This window comes from Gorilla gorilla, chromosome 3, assembly GCF_029281585.2.
Source record: "Gorilla gorilla gorilla isolate KB3781 chromosome 3, NHGRI_mGorGor1-v2.1_pri, whole genome shotgun sequence".
NCBI classification, from domain to species: Eukaryota; Metazoa; Chordata; class Mammalia; order Primates; family Hominidae; genus Gorilla; species Gorilla gorilla.
This window is the reverse complement of record NC_073227.2, coordinates 68,192,791-68,214,273: the sequence shown is the minus strand read 5'-3', so window position 1 is coordinate 68,214,273 and position 21,483 is coordinate 68,192,791. Positions and strand designations below refer to the sequence as shown.

Here is a 21,483-nt window from a genome sequence, read left to right as displayed (position 1 = left end):
ATGTCACTTCTCTCCAAATAATATATTATTTTAACTGCATACCCTCCAGATACTGTCTTATTTTTGTCAGATTTTCTCACTTTTAAAGACTTATTAAAAGAGAACAACTGTGTATATAACCAATGAATTTCTGAAAATGGAGAGTAATGCAGATAATATATAATAGGCATTATAGTTTGTCTGAGAGCTGAGTAGTATAACTCCCAGTGACAAAACTGACCCCTGTTCCATTCCTACAATTGTAAGTTCTGCCAAGCTGAGTTATCTCAAGACATTGATGGTGATACATAAAGAGCTATTTCCACTTGAAGTATGTTGTGTGCTTTATCCTAGAATTCTTTCCATCTACGCATTCTTCATTCAGCAATTGTTTATTATATTCCTATTCTATATCAGGCTCAGCTCTTAAACCTGGGAATATAAAACAATTGCTCTATATCTCCAGGATTCACCTCATGCCATGCACATTCTAGTTGGAGTCATGCAGTGCACTGTGTAAGTGTAAGGTTAGGTTAAGATGTACCCCAGCCCAGTGGGAGTGGTCTCTAGGAAGTGTCCAGGCAGGACTACAGTGCTATCATGTCATTCTTTTAAGTCTGCACCTAGAAAGAGGACAGTTGAGCTTGCCGTGAAGTTCTGACTTGGCTCTCCCTGTCTCATATTTATAATCTACCACTGTGTGTCTGTTCTGGAGACCGAGAAGATAATGCTTCCTCTATTTCTTGAGAATGTTTCTAATTTCTCTACTCTCAAAATTGCTGAGCTGATATCTTTATCTTTGGTAAAACTTGTTTGATATGCCCATGTATCTCATTTCTCTTTTGAACTTGACTCACTATCATCATTTGTCAATTAAATGATTTAGGTAGGAAACTATTCTTAATACATGTTAAAATAAATTATAAAGTTGTAATACCTAAAATGCTATAATGCTGATATTGTTGGTCCGTGTCCCCACCCAAATCTCATCTTGAATTCTAGCTCCCATAATTCCCACGTGTTGTGGGAGGGACCTGGTGGGAGATAATTAAATCATAGGGGTGGTTTCCCTTGCATTGTTCTTGTGGTATTGAATGAGTCTCAGGAGATCTGATGGTTTTATGAGAAAAACCCCTTTCACTTGACTCTCATTCTCTCTTGCCTGCTGCCATGTAAGACGTGACTTTTGCCTTTTGCCATGATTGTGAAGCCTCCCCAGACACGTGGAACTGTGAGTCCATTAAATCTTTTTTTCTTTATAAATTATTCAGTCTCGGGTATGTCTTTATCAGCAGCATGAGAACAGACTAACACAACTGCTGATTCAAAAATTAAAAATCACATCAAAGAAACACAATAGAGTTTAAAATCTATTTACATAAATATAAGAATTAGTATGTAATACAAGTGGCATTGATTATAGTGGGTCATTTAATTAGAGTTACTGAACAAAATAAAAATAGCACACAGGAAAACAAAATTTGGTTTTCATGTTAATTATTAGCCTAACAGGTTTTCAATGAGCCAAATATCTTAATATAAAATAAGAATCATTTTTTAAAAGAAATCACGAGAAGAAAACATGGGAGACTTTATTTGCACTTATTTTTAAGCATTTCACAAAATTCTCATGCAACTCTAGAGATCATTGTTGAATTCAATTGAACCATAAAATGTCTCCATAGAAAATATGTTCTTAAATAAAATCAAAATACAAACAAAAGTAAAGAATCAAAATATTCGCAACCCATATCATAGAAAAGATACTAAAAAAAAAAAGGATACCATGACTATTATTTCGTTTTCCTTACTCCCTTTTTATTTTTACATCTAATGGTTGCCCTTTAGAGAGTTTAAGTATATTTTACTACTATATTTACTTTGATACTTTAAAAAATGACATACTGGTATAAAATGAATATTTGCTCCTTCCTTTTAAGTAATTAATTTAATGACAGTAAATTCAACTTTGGTTAATGTGATGTAAGCCTTTAAATTTTTATAGAAGTTTAGTTTAAAAGGCTAAGTAAAAAGTCACTATTGCATATTTAAAGTAATAATCTATCAGTAATACATTAATATGTGAATCTACACAATATGTAATCATTCTCAGGAGGAGATAAATCTTTAGTGAGAAACATTATGCAAAGTTATGATATATTTAAATGTCAATTTTGTATCCAAAATATGTTTAGATAATTTTGAAAACTGAGATATTGTACACCATGTATTTCACTCTCCTTTTCTTGCAGTCAATACTTAATCAAAATGTTCTTTTTTTACATCACCTGAATATTTTATACATTTGTGATTTTATGTCAAAATTCCAAGGTAAGAAGAAAAACTGGGAAATTATGCAGCAATAAGTAAAGGAATATTCAATTATAACCAAAATAATATACCCATTTTTCCAACCTGAAAACAAAGTTACTGGTATTGTTGGCATGCCAAAACCAACGTGTTCTGGCCAGATACAATACATTTTGATTAGGTAAGATTATGAGAGCTTCTAAGACTTTCTTACATCTCCCTTCTTAGATAACTATATTGTCACTGCTAGGAAATGACTTTTGATATATCTGAATGCCTGGCTATTGCTTTATTTTTGTCACAAATTGCACTGCATTTTTTTTGTCAGAAATTTTTATTTATTTAAAGAAATAACATTGGTTATTGATTAGACATATATCTTTCTGGTTTAGGGTATGAGATACAGTGTCCAATGCAGTATCATTAGTTTAATATATATTTACTTGTGGCAATAGTGAACAGTTTCAAGAGATGAATACATAATTTAAAGGGGGAGAATGACATAACTAACTGCACTTTCATTTCAATGTCTGAGTTTGATAACCAAAAGGACTTGCATTTTTTAGACTAAAATTTTCTATTTCCAAAATCATAGACATATTTAACCTGTCCCCAAATAGTTAATGGTATTACAATGCAAAAAAATGCATGAATTAATTTTAAAAATAGAGATTCTACCTTCTTTTTCTGTAACTCAGAAAAATAGGTTCAACTCATTTTAGTTATCTTGTTATAAAGAAAGCATGTTGACATATTCTGAGTGTTGAAATGTTTTTGCTGAAAGACTCTGTACAATGTATATAATAGGTTTAATTAGTAATTTTCTTACCTGTGTCAACTGAGCTTTCAGGCTGATCTTTCAAAAATGTTAAGCAGATCATGTTTTACTTGTGTTTAAAACTTCCTACTCTTGTTCAGACAAAATTTCAATTATTTAACCTGACTTAAAAAGCTCTTACTATGTGACTTCTTACCTCTCCAGTCTTGGCAGTTAACACTTTCTCTATTTTACTCTCTCAACTCCTAACTTCTTAAACTCTAATTATATTGGTCTTTGTATTTTAAATTCTTTTAACTGGTCATAGATTCTTTCACCTTAGGACACTCACAATCTTTTCTTTTGAGAAAAATGTCTAAAATAAGCCCTACTCTTGATTTTTGATAAGTAAACTTATGATTGTCTCTTTGGTCACACAGATTTGAAAACTTTAAGTCTTCCAGTTCTCTGCCTTCCTTGCAAGTTCCCAATGCCATCCCACTCTAACTGCTTTCTCTTAATCATCTTTTTACCTTGGTCACCACTATTCTCACCCAGTTCAAGGCCACATCTTCCTCAATTATTTGAACAGCCTTCTACCTAGAATCCTTGCCTTGGAGACTCTCCCATTCCTTTCCGTCCTACATGCCCAGCAAGATTATTTTTCTCCCATTTCACTATTTTGACTATTTTAATCACTTGCTCAAAAGTCTTTAAGATTCCACAGAACACTTTGAATTAAAACTAAATATTCTTTTTAAAAACATTCTTAAACTCCCTATCTCCCACTACTTCCTTAAACAAATTGTTCTACATCTGACCATTCCCTCAATTATTCTTTTTTACTTTTAATCATACCATACACAACTCCAAGAATACCTACCTTCCTCTACCCCTCACATCCTTAATTATAGTCCTTCCCATTTCAGATACTGCAAGTTCAGACATTATGCTGCTACACTGAAAACCGTGAGTGATGTCTAATCACAATCTGTGATAGGTATTTGCTTTAAGGTGCATCTAATAACATAACAGTGATTTTCATCTCATATAACCTTCATTAACTCTGGTTCCCTGCTAAGATAAAGCCTTCCCTATAAGCCAACTGAGAATACTGTAGTCAGAATTTACAGGTACTTCCCATTGTGGTTGTTCACCTTATTTGTGCCAGTTTTTCTCCTTCTTTATTCATACCTTTTGCCACGTGAATTTGCATTTCTTCTGGGTTGGAGTCAAGTATATATTTATCCTTTTTACCTTTGACTCTGAGGTTGGCCAAAGGAATAAGGTGGATGTGACAAGGTACAATTTCTGAGCCTAGCCCTTAGAGGCCTTCCATGTTTCCACTTGTTCTCTTGCACATGCGACGTTGCTGTCAAAATTACATGCAATGGCTAGCTAGCAGCCCGTGCACCTGCAGTGAGAACCAGAGCCACCCAGTTGCTGCAGCCTGAGACCAAGCTGCTCAGCTGAGCATAGCTTAGATCACCATTGAGTTCTGAGGTGGTTTGTCATACAGCAATGGCAATCAGATATATCCACACAAATATAATTTTAGTTTATATTTCTGTTACTGCAGTTCTCATCTTATTCTGAGGATATGTGACAAAATAATTCTTTCAAAAATATTGATGCTGTGCTAGATTACTATTTTGAATGAATTATTAGACAAATACTTCATATGTATCTTATTATGTGGGTTTACACATTATTTATCTTATTGATTTAACTTCAAAACTAAACTTTAGTTTAGCTCTTGGGCCCTATCTGGGAAAGGGTCATCTTTTAATCACCATTAAATCACTGAAGTCATCGGTTTATTCAAAGTACTCTGCACAAAATTAGCATTCTTTAGTGGTTGTGAAATAAATAGACTTTAAACTTATCATTAATATTCCCAATGGTATTATGGGGGAGGTAAAATTTTCTATCTTCTTAGTGTTTTGTTTTTTTTTTTTTTTTTGGCTAGGGCTAAGGATTAAACTGTCATATGACAGATTAACAAGAGGAAATCATACAAATTTATTTAATACATGTTTTATGTGGCACAGGAGCCTTCATAAAGAAATAAAAAATCCCCAAACACAGTTAGAGCTGAACATTTATATACTAATCTGGACAAAACATTTATATACTGTGTGGACAAAGAGCAGTAAATTGTGAAAATGTGACAAGGCAAGGGGGTTTAGACTACAGTAGTTAATCATCAAGAAGTGACAAAAAAAATAAGGGTTAGTTAATAAGATTTGTTTAAGCAGATTTCTCCCAGCTTTAGCTCTCCGTCTCTGGTGATCAGAATGCATTCCTTCCTTCAGAGTCAGTGAGCACATCTTCCACACGGAAGATTTCTTCCCTAGCTTTTAGGAAATCCAGAGAACCCTTTTTGTATCTGCTTTTTTTTTTTTTAAATGTCTTTAACTCAAAACAATTTATGTGCCGGGATGACATATTTTTGGATAATGTGTTCTGAACTCCTTCAGTACATGCGTACATAAATTAAAGCAAATATTTTTTATGATAAGCTGGCATAATAGTTTCATAATTTAATCACTGATTTAAAAATTTAATTAAAATTATTTTTTGATATTTTGTGTAATAATTTTTGAGGAGTATCTTTTGTGCTTAATGAGTGGCAGATGACACCCATGTTCTTAGCAGCATCATTCACAATAGCTACAAGATAGAAACAACTGAGTATTGATGGATGAATGGATATGCAAAATGAGGTATATACATATAAGGGAATATTCTTCATCCTTAAAAAGGAAGGAAATTCTGACATATGCTACAACAAGGTTGAACCTTAAGGACATTATGCTAAATGAAATAAACCAGTCTCAAAAAGACAAATACTATGTGATTCCAGATACATAAGGCACCTAGAGACAAACTGATAGAGACAGAAAGTAGAATGAGTGATTACCAGGGGTTGTGAGAGGAAAGAAGAGAGGGTTGTTTAGTGGATACAGAGTTTCAGTTTTGCAAGATAAAAGAGGTGGACAGAGATAGATGGTAGTGAATGTTGCACAAGAATTCAAATGTGCCTAATGCCACTAAGTTGTATACTGAAAAATGATTGAAATGGAAAAATTTTATGTTATATGTATCTTACCATACTAAAAATTGTAGAAAAGGCGTGGATGCAATACATTTCACTAGCTCTTTCTAATGTGTAAATCATAGAATATGAAAAGGTTTTATTAGATATTTGAAACTTGACATAAGTTTTATGTCATTGTTACTATTTGTTAAAGAGTTTACGTGGTGAATGAGTAAAAAGAAGCCATATATTTCTTTACAGTGACATTACCTGCGTATGGTTTAGATGGTGGTCTATGGTTGGCATATAACTAAGTGTGCTGATCACTAAATAAGCATTTTAGCAGGATGATTAAGACACAGATACAGTAGTCAGGGTGCAGGGATTCTGATCCCAATTCGAATATGTATCAGCTGCAAGAACTTGAGGAAATTATTTACTCTCAGTTTCCTCATCTGTGCATGAATCAATATATACAAAGTGCTCAGAATACGGCCTGGCACATTGCCAACATTACAATGTTAGCTTTCACTATTCTACTGAGAAATCTTGAGATGAAAATCTAAATTCTGTCACCTTTCAGGAAAGCCTGGCAATAAGAATATTTTGGTAAACATGACCTAATACTAACTTTACACTCTCAGGAAGATGTGGATTCTAAGAAAACAGATATTTTGCAGGAGATAGGCACAATCTCCCTTTCTTTGACTTAATTGAATGCTGTACCTAGGTAACTGGTTCTTCTAAGTGCTTATTCAGTCAAGCCTGTGGAAAGTAAAGGTACAAGAATTTAGAGCTCAGGGCTCCTTTGTTTCTATATTGAATGTACACATATAAGTGAGTAAAGGGGAACAGAACCTATTATTACCATGGTAGAGGTATTTTGGCCTCTTTCTTTCTAAGTGCACTTCCAGTAGGCATCTCTCCTCCCTGTTCATTTAAATAATCAGCAATTGGTGCAGCCTTTGCAGCTTAGCAGAAGGTGGGAGCTTATTTATGTCTCCTATTAGTCCATAAAGAGAAGAATCAGATCAAGGAGTACTTTGTTATCATTTCTCTAGAGAAATGAAGAAGTTTCTTCCCTCTATGCTCATATTTCTTGTGTTGTGAAGCACTAATGAAGACACTAATTAGTCATTTCATGGCCTGGAGTTCCCTTGGATATTTTCAAGGCCGTCTTAGACTGTTTCCTGTTGCTGTAACAGAATACCACAGAGTGGGTAATTTATAAGGAAAATAAACTTGTTTCTACAGTTCTGGAGACTGGGATGTTCAATATTAAGTTGTTGGCATCTGGCAATGGCCTTCCTGACGCACAATCTCATGGCAGAAGGCAGAAAGGCAAGACAGCCCGAGAGAGTGAGAGAGTGAGAACATTGTTGCAGGACTTTTCCTTAGTTCAGCTAAAGACAGGGTCCTTGTTCCATGGCCATGAAAATTTAGGCTCGCAGATGATTTGAAGAGTGAGTTAAAAAGGGTTTTATTGGGTGAAAAGGAAAAATGGGGGAACCCGGACTTTCTGCAAGGCCAGAGTTCCTTTAGTGTGCTTCCCGTCTCACAACTTGAATTCCAGGTTCCATTCCGGAAGAGAAGGAACCAGACTCCTACCCACTGCAAATGGCACACACTTCTCTGGCTCCACCCCAGTGTGCACTTCTTCCAGTGCACAGGTCTGTTGGAGACTCTGGCAGGCAGCCCTTCCCACCTGACTGTCTCAGAATGGGGACTGAATTCATTCCTTTGTCAGGAACTCACTCTGGTGATAAATAACCCACCCCTGTTATGACAGCATTAATCCCTCATGACCTAATCACCACTTATAAGTGCCATCTGTCAACACTGTTGCATTGGGGATTAAGTTTCCAACACATGTGCTTCGGTGGATACATTCAAACCATAGCAAAGACCCACTTCTTTCCATTTTGCATACACTTCTCTTGTATGTATCCTGTTGCTCATTCCTAAACTCTATCTGTGAGATGAAAGAGGAAGCCAAAGCAGGAGAATCCTCTCTTTTCTTTTCAGGTTCATTGTGTCTAACAGCTTATATTCAATGTGTGTCAAAGAAAATTTACTCCAGTCAGACAAACACTAAATTGGCAACACATCAGATAAAAACAAAGTAGCGCTGAGTATAATAAAACACAAAGATTAGAAGTTCAAATCTTCTCCTGATATTTGTTCTGGCCAGTATATTTGTACTTCTCACTAGCATATTGCAATACTGAGAGCAGAAAGTGATATGACAAAGAAAGTTTTCTCTACTGGTTAGTACCAAACCTAAGATTCCCAATAGCTTTAACTTCATGCTCATTCTAACTTTCAGTTGCATCAGATATAGCATGGGTTTCATTAGATTCCCGGATTTCATTTATTAGAAAATATTTACAATGTTTCCACCATTCAATATAATTGTGTAAATGTCACAATAGGCAAAAGTTTACCAAAGTCATCAAACTAAACGATAAATCTGTTCAATGACAAAGTTATCAGAAATTATTTTGGATGACTGGATAAATGGATCCAATCTAGCAATGAGAATATTGATATATAAAGACCTACACAAGTACAGTTTGAGAACATTCTAGGATTTCTATCCTACTCCATACTCGTGTTGAGTCAATAATATGGTCAGTAACCAAACAAATATTAAACAAATAGTAAAGTAAAAGCAAAAATCAGCTGAGCCTTAAGATGCAATCACAGAGTTATAGAAGAATATGCTTTAAAGAAGCATTAACAGATTAGAAAGTATTCATAGAAGAACAATGAGTGAGGAATTTGACTAACAGCTTGAAGAAAGGAACTGTTCAGCTTGAAAAACTGAAGGGTTAGTATAACAGTCATTTTTCAGTATTGGAATTATTCTACATGGTCCCAGAGATTACCTATCAATTTATTTATTCATGCATTAATTTATAATTTTATTTATTCAGAAATATTTACTGGGCATATATAATAATCCACACACTTTCTGCGTAATATGAATGCAATGATGAACAAAAGAGAAATGGCCCCTTGTGTATTCAAGATTATAGAATAAAAGGAGAAAGATCATTGGCCAATGTAAAGTCAATACAAGGTGATTTTAGATCAATATAGAGAAGCCTTTCTCTTAAACAAAAATGCACCCAAACGGAATGAATTCCTTAAAGCTGATGTGTTTTTGCTACTGGAGGTATAATTCAGACCAAATAGCCATGTGTTTGGAAATTTAAGGACTGAGCAAAGTCCTAAAGTCACTCCTTAATGTCTTATCAATATATCTCTATTTTTGTTTCTTCATTTGAGGACAAGATAATATTTAGTCAGGTGCAATGCAAAGGAAATGTTATGATAATAATATAAGCAAATATGAAGTACTTTTATGCACAAGCTTAGACTAAATGCAATCAACAAGAAATCCTAAATTTCACGTTTCATATTATTCACTGATACTTATACCAAATTATTTCAGAGTTCTTGGAAAAATTATACCCGTAAAGCTTCCAAATTATGGCGAATACTATTGGGTTTGTTGCTATGGAATGGAGGAGCATGAAGATGGGACAGAAGATTCATGTTCTACAGTAGATAGAGCTTATAAGAATGGGTTATTCAGGTGCAAGTTATAGAAACCCAACTCAAATTTATTTAAGACATAGATGATGTGTTTATGTATAACCATGTGGAAGTCCAATGGTGGACAATTGCTGCAATAACAGATGTTTTCACTCCTCCAACCATGCCATTAAATATCTGCTTATTTCTCTCTCTATCTTTCAGCTCTGTTTTCCACTGTGGTGACTTTAATCTTAGCCTTTGTCTATATGCAATGATGAGATCCAGTAGTTGATCTAAGCTGTCAATGTTCATGGGATTTGCAATATTGAAGGAATACTTCTTCCATCTAATGCCTTTATTGGTTTTCCTGCCATGCTTCTGATTGGCCTTCCTTGAGTCATGTGTACACTTATATGGGCCCCCTTGTGTATGATGAAGATTATAGTAAAATGTGGGAGTATGGTATTAATGCAAGCTTTATACCCATCTCCAAGATCCAAAAATAGGTAAGAACTCAGAGGCTTCTCAGAATTACTAAGCTAATAAGACAGGTGCAGCCAAATCACAAAAGTTTTATCTTACGACTTTTTTTCTATGCATTTTTATCCACCCTAACAAATTTTCATATATCTTAATTAGGCCTTAATTATATCACTTGCAGCTCTGTGCTTAACGTGTCCAGGTATTGAATGAGAATACTTCATATTTATTAAGCTTTTTTTGATGTAGAGATGGTATATAATCTTCATGGCATCCTCTTGAAGATAACAGGCATCATCCATATTCTCTAGATGGAGAATTGGAAAGCTTTCAAATGACTCAAAATTACTTGCTGGTTGAGAGCTAAGTACAGTAATTCTAACTAGCACTTCACTGTTCTATCTGCCAAACCCAGAAGGCAAAATGTTATGAAAGTTTCTTCTTTGATTCATTTCAATTCAATTCAGCTCAATTTGATTCACTAAGCAGTAATAAGAATGTATAATGTGCTCAATGTCATCCTAAATACACTGGGCAATGAAGAATATGAGCAAGGCAAAGTCCCTTAACCTTAAGTATTACATAATTTAATTGAAAGTACAACACATAAACTTACGAAATAGCAGCATAAAATTTGAGTTAATATTTGCTATTCTATAAATTCTTAACTGCAAAAGGAGCGAGAGAGATAATAAGTGCAATCATAGTTAAGATCTTATATAACGAAGCTTGGCATTGAGTCTCTCACATACTGACAGTTTTCTATAACAAAATTTCTAAATATATTTTTAGAATTTATCCACTCCACATTAGTTTTTGTATACTACAGTAAGCCAGCTAGGGGTCTTTAGTGCTGCAGGCACAGTGGCAACTAAAAAAGTGCCAATCTAGTCCTTATGGAATTATATTTTAAAGAGGAAGCATATTAAACAAACATGCATAACAACCAATAACATAACTTGTTCTATGTGCTTTAAAGGGAAAGTACAACTTGCTAGAGAAAATATAACAGTAAAACAGATTTGGGTTTGGATGATTAGGATGGTTAAGGCTGAGGCACTGAGGCTGAGACCTGAAAAGGAGGAAAGGATAGTCAAATAAGGATTCAGGTGAAGAGCATCCCTGAAAGCAGAAAAAGCATAAAGACATGTCTTCTTAAAGAACAGCTCAGAATAGGTAAATAAAACAAGGGAACATATGTAGATACATAACAGTCTGATTTCCCTTGTTTTTTATATTTCTGGGGCAAATGAAAATTTGGCACTTATATCTGTTTAGAAAATTAGTGTATGTTCAGGGACTAACAACTGTAAGAGAAAGCTCAAAGAGAGAAAGCAGGTGACTTTATGAACATTGCCTTTAACAAGAATGCTTGGGTAGGTTTGAGGGAGGGCTCCAGAAATCAGAATAAAAGAATTAATGTTATCTGTAAAGGTTGTGCCCCAGTAAAAAGCTTTAAGGTGACATGTGAATATTTTAGACTCAATCCACTGGATAATAGGAATGCATTGCAGGATGTCTAAATATCTTTCCATTTGCTGGTATACTATGTCACTAGCAATTTAAGCTTAAAAACAAATCTTTATCATTTTGTGTTTTTCCAGCAGTATTCAGAATACTCCCTTGTACAAAATGAGTGTTCAGGAACATTTTATGGATCTACTGAAATAATGATCTCAAAATATAAGTTTAGTAAAATTAATCAAGATAATTACGATGTTTGGAGTAGGTAGATGATTGCATGAAGATGGTGCAATGTTTTCCCATTAATCGCTCTTTCTTTTACCTCAACAGCAACTTTTGTATTACAACACTCAACCCTCTGCAGCAGAGTATATATACACACACACACACATATATATATACACATATATATATTTTGTATTTATACATATACAAATATATGTTTATATTTTTATACGTATTTTCATATATATATATATATATATAGGAAAAGGGGTATCCATTTATTTTTAACATATTTTTGACCTTTTATTCAATGTATCTATGTAAACTGTCTTAAATCCTTTGCAGAATAAGGTGGGGTACAGAGTAACACATATGAATACAGAACTTCACATTATATTTCACACAGTTAGATATACATATTGTATATACATATATAATACAACAGATATTACATATTCATTGTAATAGATATTACAACTTTATATTACATTTTACACCCAAAGTTACTGGTAAGCTTAATACATGTATTATCTTTATATCCTTGTTCTCTCTCCCTGAGATCAAATTTGGATATTGGTTTGAAATCAGTATCCTATAGTCATAGACACCCAACTAGCTTACCAAAGGCAAAGCCTTCTTCACAAGCATACATGCTAAAGATTCTAGCACTATTGGTGCCTTGAATACTGCGGACTAAATTGAGCCTTTTCCAGACATACATGTCATTATTTAAAGCATCGGAGTAGGTGATGTCTTCTTTGGCGCATCCAAGGAGGGCAAAGGATGGTCTGAAGATCCCGTTTTGCCAAATATCCCTCTTTGTGTAATGCATTTCCACACAATGTCAGTCATTGCCCTTGTATTGTGAGCCCAGACAGGGGCTATATGTTTGGTTTATTTTTATTCACAGTAACTACAAGGCATGTGGCATGAAACAAGTGCTTCATATTTTTTAAATGGCAGAATGAGCAGATAAATGAAGTGAGCAAATGAATGAAGAAATGAAATGATCCCGTCATGTTGGATTATTATTTAGTTACAACTGATGCAGTAGAAGGGAAGGACAAGGGAGATGCACACTGTGCAATAGATATTAGCCACTCAACAAGCGTGTGCTGCTGGGTATGTTGGTATGCACCTGTACTCCTAGGTGCTGGAGAGGCTGAAGCAGGAGATTACTTGAACCCAGGAATTCAAGACCAGCTTGGGCAATATAGGGAGACTGTCTCAAGAAAAAAAGTGTGTGCTGAATGGATAAAGCAGCGGTGAAAAAAAAATACTGATAAAATTTGACATTGTACTGGGTATGTGAAAAGCAGTGATGAGCTGAAATATACAGAACATTTATACTTTCAATGGTTTTTATACTTGAATCACTTGAGGTATTTTTTTTTTTACAAGTACAGATATACTGAGGCCAACCCCTAAAGGTTCAATTTAATGGATTTAACAAAACTAGCAACACCTGTATAGCTGGTGGACCAAGACAATACATAGAGAAATTCTGCATTAGATATAAATGGAAATATTGTTCACTGTGTTTAAAAAATTGAAAGAAAAGTAATTTTTTTCCACTTTGGGTTGCTAAAGTGCCATTCTAAACAACTCAGATTTGCTTTTTTGTAACAGAGATCTGTCAAAAAAATAAATAAATAAATATATAGCGTATGTTGCTAATTTCTCCCTTTGACTCCTGACCCGAAGAAAAGCACGGTGAATTGTAAACTGTCCATGAACATTATGCATCGCTTAAGCACCTTTGCCCAGGTATTCTAGGTAAGTTGAGCAGGTTAAAAAACTAATGCTCACTACCAAATTCTGCTGGGAGCTTTCCCCACAGCTATGGCTTCACAAAGTGCTATGCTGGTAAAACTAAGCAGGGAGGAGCTGGACAATCAGAAAACAAGCTGTGGAACCACTATAAGCCCACTATAAGCAGCAAGGCTAAATGTATATCTAGCATGGCCAATTGTTAATAGTTTCCGGGGGGGGGGCCCTATTCTCCTTTGAAATAAAATAGGGGATAGAGCCATATAAATAAAGGATTGAGGATCTCCTTGACATTCATTTCCATCTCTTCTGGAAGAGCTATTTCATTCCAACCATGTGGCTTTGGCTTTAGGGGGCCTCCATGTTCTCATAGGACCCTGGGATTCAACAACTTTTCATTTCAATGAAAATGAGTACACAAATCAGCTCAGATGTTCAGAGCATGACATGGGGCTTTCAAACTAGAGAATAGAGAAGTGTCCTATCCCACATCTAATGGTGAGATGGGTGTGGTGCAGCAGTTGTTTTCTGCTTTGGAAACTAGCTTAGACAAAGAAAACCAAGACAGCAGCATGCATATCTGGAGCGCAGAGTGAGGACAGAAGTAAAGAGGGAGACAAGAGATAGAATGGAATGTTGGCAGGGGAGAGAAAGAGAGTTTGGTAAGCAGTCCTGCCCCTTGTTCCTGGTGTCGCTGAGACCATTTGCCTTTTTTTTTTTTTTTTTTTTTTTTTGAGACAGGGTCTCACTCTGTCACCCAGGTTGGAGTGCAGTGGTGTAGTCTCGGCTCACTGCAGCTTTGACCACCTGGGCTCAAGCCATCCTTCTGCTTCAGCCCCTCAAGTAGCTGGGACTACAGAAGCATGCCAGCACGCCTGGCTAATTTTTGTATTTTTTTGTAGAGACGGGGTTTCACAACGTTTCCCAGACTGGTCTTGAACTCCTGGCCTCAAGTGATCCTCCTGCCTCAAGTGATCCTCCTGTCTCAACCTCCCAAAGTGCTGGGATTACAAGCGTGAGCCACCATGCCTGGCTACCATATGCCTTTATCTTGGCTACATGCACTCTACAATTACTCTGCTAACTTGTCTAAATCAATTTGAGTTGGATTTTTGATAATGCAACCAAGAATTTTTAACGAATTTGGGGGTGGGAGTTTTCTGCTTTAATTCTGTTAAATTGGACCTACTGGGTGAATTGTGGAGAATCAACTCTTTGGAGGACTAATTTCTTATATTGTGAAACTGATTTAAAATTTGACACAACTGTGCAATACATTATAAGAGAAACTCTGAAGAAACAAAAACAAAAACAAAAAATTTTCCTCTGCTACCTACACATACTTCTCTCTCAAAGGTAAACATTCACGAAAGATATTTATAGAAGTCTTGGATACGGGAGACAATATATCATTGTATAGTATCATTTAAGAAAATATGTTTCTATTACACTTCACTGGTCAAAAATTATGCTTTTAGTTCTGATGCCTCTTGACCAAGGTCTATTTAAAATGTCTGCCTTATGTGGCAGATAAATTTTGCTCAAATATTGTTAGGATTATATATATTTCAGTCTTTCATGTTTTCCTGCCTCAGTAAGAAATGGTCCAATTTTTTCTAATAAACTTTCATAAATAATCTGTTGACTAAATGCCCAAACTTTTGCAAAATTCAATCCCTCAAATCTTATTGTCTTAAATTTAAAATTCACCCATGCAATTATCTGAAGTCTATACATCATCTTTGATTTTGTTCTGGTTCCCCTGCCACTTGATGAATGATGATTATCAACTTTCCAGAGTCTGTCTTCTTTTCCTGTTGTTTCAAGGTTTTTTTAAATTCAGATTTGAGGTTACTGTTTTCTCTTAAATTCCTACCTATTGTTCCTTAATATTTTCTTAATTTTGAATCTTGGACCACTGTTACAATGTGCCTTTTTGCTTTAACGACTTAAAGTTACTTAAAACTTTCAAAGTTTATGGACAAAAGATATGCCAGAAAACAACATATTATGCAAACTCAAGAGAAGAAACAGATTAGATTATCCCCAATATTCTGCTGAATAAAAACCTTCATTTATCTGCAGACTTCAGGCAATAAACATGCAATACAAAATCACTGGAGATAATGAGGACAATTCTTACAGAAAAGTTTGATAAAGAACAGAGAATTTGGCTTTGCATCTGTCCTCCCAGAATTTGGAAATTGATGGAAATAGGGCGGTAGAGGAAATGAAACAGCAGCTTCAAATGCCATGTAAGCCTAACAGGTAAAATTTCAAGATCCATCTTTTTTTTTTTTTTTTTTTTTTTTTTTTTTACTGTCCTGTATGGAACACACAGCTGTTTTGCAGAAAGGTTCATTTAATCCTCTTAAAATGAAAACATGAGATATATCTAAGACAATTTCCTATCATTCACAATGCTAGGAAAGGGTCAAAAGGGAGAGCTATTTTCTCATGTAAAGCTCATTACATGTGACCTTGTTTTATCTTTAGAATTAAAAAATAATAATAAAATAAAGGCGTTCATCATTACTTTCCAGATGCTATGCCTGTCAGTTACTCACTTGTATTGGTCTCTAGGTATTCTCCTGTCCAATGCCAGAACACCAGAATTCTGACAAGTTTGTCCTACAAGTTATCTAAGATTCTAGGAAAGAGAAGATTTACATGATTTGTTGAGTTTTAGCTGCCGGTTATTGAGCATTCTTTAAGTGAAGACTTGCTGCATAATATTTTTATAAACTTTACAATAGGAACCTATAATTATCCTCATTTTTATGAAAATTTTGATAATTTGGAAGGTTACATAAGTTGTTCTAGGATTTGAAATTTTTGAAAACACAGGAAGCTTATTGGAACACAAATTTCTGTATTAGCTCATAAGCATCTCAAAGGCCGATTCTAAGTCTTACATCTGCAGGGAGTTGAATGTAGTGGCCTCTCATTTGTTGAATGTATGGACAAGCAAAAGTAAATATGACATCCAGGGTCACTTTTCCTTGACATATACAGCCTTTCTATTTTCCTTAGATTATAGGTCAATTATTAGAAGGAATTTTTCAGAGGTATATATACCAGATGACAGTTGAAGTGGCATTTCATTAAAATTAAATCTATTTTGAATACATTTATGTATATAAAGCATTTAGGACAATTCTGGCTCGGTTTAAAAAATACATTTTTTCTTTTTCTATTATTATTATTATAAAGTATCTATGTATGGTTCACATTCATATAAATGCTACTAATATACTCAATAGAGAAGGAAAAGCAAAAATTAAAAAAAAGGAATTAAACCAGTTGCTTAACTCTAAAAGCCAGTTTTCTCTTGAAAGAGCACACTTTGTAATTCATATTATAGATTATGAATTTATTCATGCCTATTTGATTAAAGAAACATCACTTTCTGTTTCTGAACATGATAAATGGTTCCTGCTCACTTGAAAGGTGACAATGGAACATTAGTTTGATTTTTTGTTTAGGGATGTAATGGTCTTTGCTAATGGCCTAAAGCAATAGATTCAGATGAAAAATTAAAATGTTTACTATCTTTTCTCTGTATTATGTAAGAAGAGTCCCTCAGAGAACATTGTTTTCATTATTGTGGATGATTTATCCTTTGTGAGTTATTTTGCTCTGAAATTTGGAGGGCAGACACATTTCTGACTTTATACACAGTTTTATCTCTTCATGAGGTAGCAAGAAGTGAAATAACCTCTCAGGAAATGTTGAAAGTAGACACTTATTATATAAAACAGTTTGAACTATTCAATATCCACGGCTAATTTTGCCCTCCTTTGCTGAAATAGTGCAGCATTTAAACACTGAAGAAGCAATATACTGATAATGAAACCATTTCCAGGCAAAGAACTTAAAACAGGTATTTAGTCTGGATCGTTTCAGTATAAATGCCTATGCATCCTCAAACAGTTTAGGCTAATGCAAAGCAAAGAACTGCATCTGGGGGTAAAGGTATATATCTGTTTTAACCAGAACTTACTATTGGAAGAATCTTTTTAAATGAAGATTCCCTTCAGTTGCAAAACAACCCTTTGTTGGATTATGAACACACATATAATTAATTCAACTCTCGGTGTTATTCACTTATTATTCAAATATGTTTTCAAATATTATATTTATTTGCACCTTTACAATAAAAATTAAAATGTGAATTTCTGATAATAGCTGAGTATTTTTACTGACTACAACAAAAATGAGTGTGTTATTTAGAACACATTCTTGTTTCTTTTGTTTGTTTTGTTATGTGTGGGTTTTCCACATGCCTAATAAAAATACCATACATATACTACAGGACTGCAGTAACCAAAACAGTATGGTACTGATACAAAAATAGAAACATAGACCAATGGAACGTAATAGAGAGCCCAGAAATAATGCTACGTATCTACAACCACCTGACCTTTGACAAAATAAATAAAAACAAGCAATGAGGAAAGGACTCACTATTCGATAAATAATGTTGGGATAATCGGTCAGCCATATTCAGAAGACTGAAACTGGACCCCTTTCTTACACAATACACAAAAAGCAACTCAAGATGGATTAAAGACTTAAATGTAAAACCTCAAACTATAAAAACCCTGGAAGATAACCTAGAAAATATTATTCAGGACATAGGACCTGACAAAGATTTCATGACAAGGATGCCAAAAATAATTGCAACGAAATTTGACAAATGGAACTTAATTAAACTACAGAGCTTCTGCAGAGCAAAAGAAACTATTAACATAGTAAACAGACAACCTACAGAATGGGAGAAAAGTTTCACAAACTGTGCATTTGATAAAGGTCTAATATCCAGAATCTATAAAGAATTTAATGTACAAGAAAAAGGCAAACAATCCCATTAAAAAGTGGGTAAATGACATGAAAACTTTTCAAAAGAAGATATACACATGGCCAAAAAGCATCTAAAAAAGGCTTATCTTTAATCATTAGAGAAATGAAAATGAAAAACACAATGAGCTATCATCTCACATCAGTTGGAATGGCCATTATTAAAAAGCAAAATACTAATAATAATGTTACGGTGAGGCCACAGCTAAAAGGGAATGTTTATACCCTGCTAGTGGGAATGTATATTAGTTCAACAATTGTGGAAAGCAGTTTGGTGATTTCTCAAATAACCCAAGATAGAGTTACCATTTCACCTAGCAATCCCGTTATTCAGTATATACCCAAAGGAATATAAATGGTTCTACCATAAAGACACATGCATACATATATTCCTTGCAGCACTATTCACAATAGCAAAGAGATGGTATCAACCTAAATGCCCATCAATGGTAGACTGGATAAAGAAAACGTGGTACATATACACTGTGGAATACTATGCAGCTATGCAAGAAAAATGAGACTGTGTTCTTTGCAGTAACATAAATGGAGCTGAAGGCCATTATCCTAAGCCAGGATGTACAGGAACAGAAAATCAAATACCCCATGTTCTCACTCGTAAGTGGGAAATAAACAATGAGTACATATGGATACAAAGAAGGGAACAACAGACACCAATGTCTACTTGAGGGTGGAGGGTGGGAGGAGAGTAAAGATGGAAAACTACCTATCAGGTACTGTGTCCAGAATTGGTTCCTTCCGGTGGATTCTTGGTCTCGCTGACTTCAAAATGGAGCTGCGGACCCTCTCAGTGAGTGTTACAGTTCTTAAAGATGGTCTGTCCGAAGTTTGTTCCTTCAGATGTTCAGATGTGTCTGGAATTTCTTCCTTCTGGTGGGTTCGTGGTCTTGCTGACTTCAGAAGTGAGGCCACAGACCTTTGCAGCGAGTGTTACAGTTCTTAAAGGTGGTGCATCCAAAGTTGTTCATTCCTCCCAGTGGGTTGACGGTCTCGCTGGCCTCAGGAATGAAGCTGCAGACCTTCGCGGTGTTATAGCTCATAAAGGTACTGTGGCCCCAAAGAGTGAGCAGCAGCAAGACTTACTGTGAAGAGCGAAAAAACGTTTCCACACCACAGGAAAGGACCCCAGCGGGTTGCTGCGTGGCCAGCTTTTAGTCTCTTATTTGGCCCCGCCCACATCCTGCTGATTGGTCCATCTTACAGAGCGCTGATTGGTCCATTTTATAGAGTGCTGATTGGTCCATTTTTACAGAGTGCTGATTGATGCGTTTACAAACCTTTAGCTAGACACAGAGCGCTGATTGGTGCACTTTTACAGAGTGCTGATTGGTGCGTTCACAAACCTTTAGCTAGACACAGAGTGCTGATTGGTGTGTTTATAACCCTTCAGCTAGACAGAAGAGTTCTCCAAGTCCCCATGCGACCCAGAAGCCCAGCTGGCTTCACCTCTCAGTACTATGCTGACTACCTGGGTGAACAAATAATCTGTACACTAAGCCCTGGAGACACACAATTTACCTATATAGCAAACCTGCAAATGTACCCCTGAACCTAAACTAAAATTAAAAGATAAAGAAATACAATATGCTACTAGTTTGAAATGAAGAAAGGTAAAAGGAAATAGCTCATTTAAAATGAATCAACTTTCTCTAGTTTGGTGGCAGAAGGCAGTTGGCAGAACTGTAACTAAATCAAGAAAAAAAATCAGATTATACGTTTTAAAAATGTTTATATTTTATAATAAATTTTTGCCTTCTCTTCCCCTGCTGGTTTTGGTAACTAAGTTCGAAAAAAACAGTGGTTATTTTAGTAGACTTTGCCAATTATTCTTCTTTGCCTTTAATCTTTAGGTTGGCAAATAAAATCACACAGATCTCCTCCTAGTTCTGCTACTTAATAGCAATGGAACCAGGGGCAAATTACTTAAAAATTCTAAGCTTTGCTTTTCTCATCTGTACACAGGGATAATCAAACTCTCTCTCTTATATTGTGAGAATTCAGTAAGACAATGTACATAAACTCTTAGTACAATATAATTATTCGATATATATTATCTACTGAAAGTCTTTGATTTGCAAATTGTGCAGGCTCAAACTGAATTTTAGGAAAAGGCAGTTTTCACAGGTGTTACACTGGCTGTATCAGCCCTATTAATCATCAAACGCCTTTGAAGTCTGTCCTTAAGGAAATTACATTTTACTCTGTGAACAAAGTACTGATGGGCAATTGTAGGCAAAGACAGGAAGAAAGGCTACTTTTACTCAGTCATAGATTCTCAAGAATTTTTACTCAGGGATCCACTGTATTGTTTTCCCAGGAATGGGAGATGGGCTTGTGAAGTATTGAGCTCTTCACCAGAGATGTTCCCTTTATTAACTACAATTAAGGCTGTTGAGACAGAAATAATTTGATGAAGGTTTAATTGGATGCCAAATGTGAGACACACCAACAAAGTTGGCAGTGTTTCAGGGCCTGTTAGAAATTGAAAGGCTTTTATCAGAATGTTTAGGAGAAGGGAGGGTGGCTTCTCATATTGGAGATGTCCTTTTTCACTGGAGAGTGCAATATAGAGGTTGCAATCATTGGGTACAGATTGCAGCATCTAGGCTAAAATGTCTATGGGCAGGACAATCAGGAAAACTTCCTGATTTAGAAACAGATCAGCAAAACTTCATGATTCAGAAACAAATCAGCATCCTTTTCAGTGTCGGTAGGTTACATAGTAATCAGTACATCAATAATTTTAAAGAAATCATGATAATATTCTTTACTCAGTGACAAGATGCTGCCATGAATCACGGGACCTCCACCAGGTCGGTTAATTTGGAAGCCTGCCAAAGATAACCTGCAGGTTTTCAACTTCTTAGGATGATAGGGTGAGATTTTTACCTCTCATGTACATGTGCATTTGACAAAGTTTGCTTAGGGAAGTAGGGAGTGAGAAATAACTGGGGAAGACAAAAGACTATAGTTTCATTCACTTCTCCTGAGCATTCTTAGGTCAAAAGTGGAGAGAATTTGAAATGGATGCCTGAGA

General features: G+C 35.2%; 1 long non-coding RNA gene across 1 annotated transcript in view; it reads right to left on the bottom strand.

Annotated features, from left to right (window-relative positions):
- LOC134758248 (uncharacterized) overlaps window positions 1–19,631 on the bottom strand; it is a 54,705-nt gene extending 35,074 nt beyond the window's left edge. The window contains exon 1 of the long non-coding RNA XR_010133229.1: window positions 19,153–19,631. This is a non-coding gene — a long non-coding RNA (uncharacterized lncRNA). The remainder of the gene's footprint in view (window positions 1–19,152) is intronic.
- Between the last annotated feature and the right edge of the window lie 1,852 nt (window positions 19,632–21,483).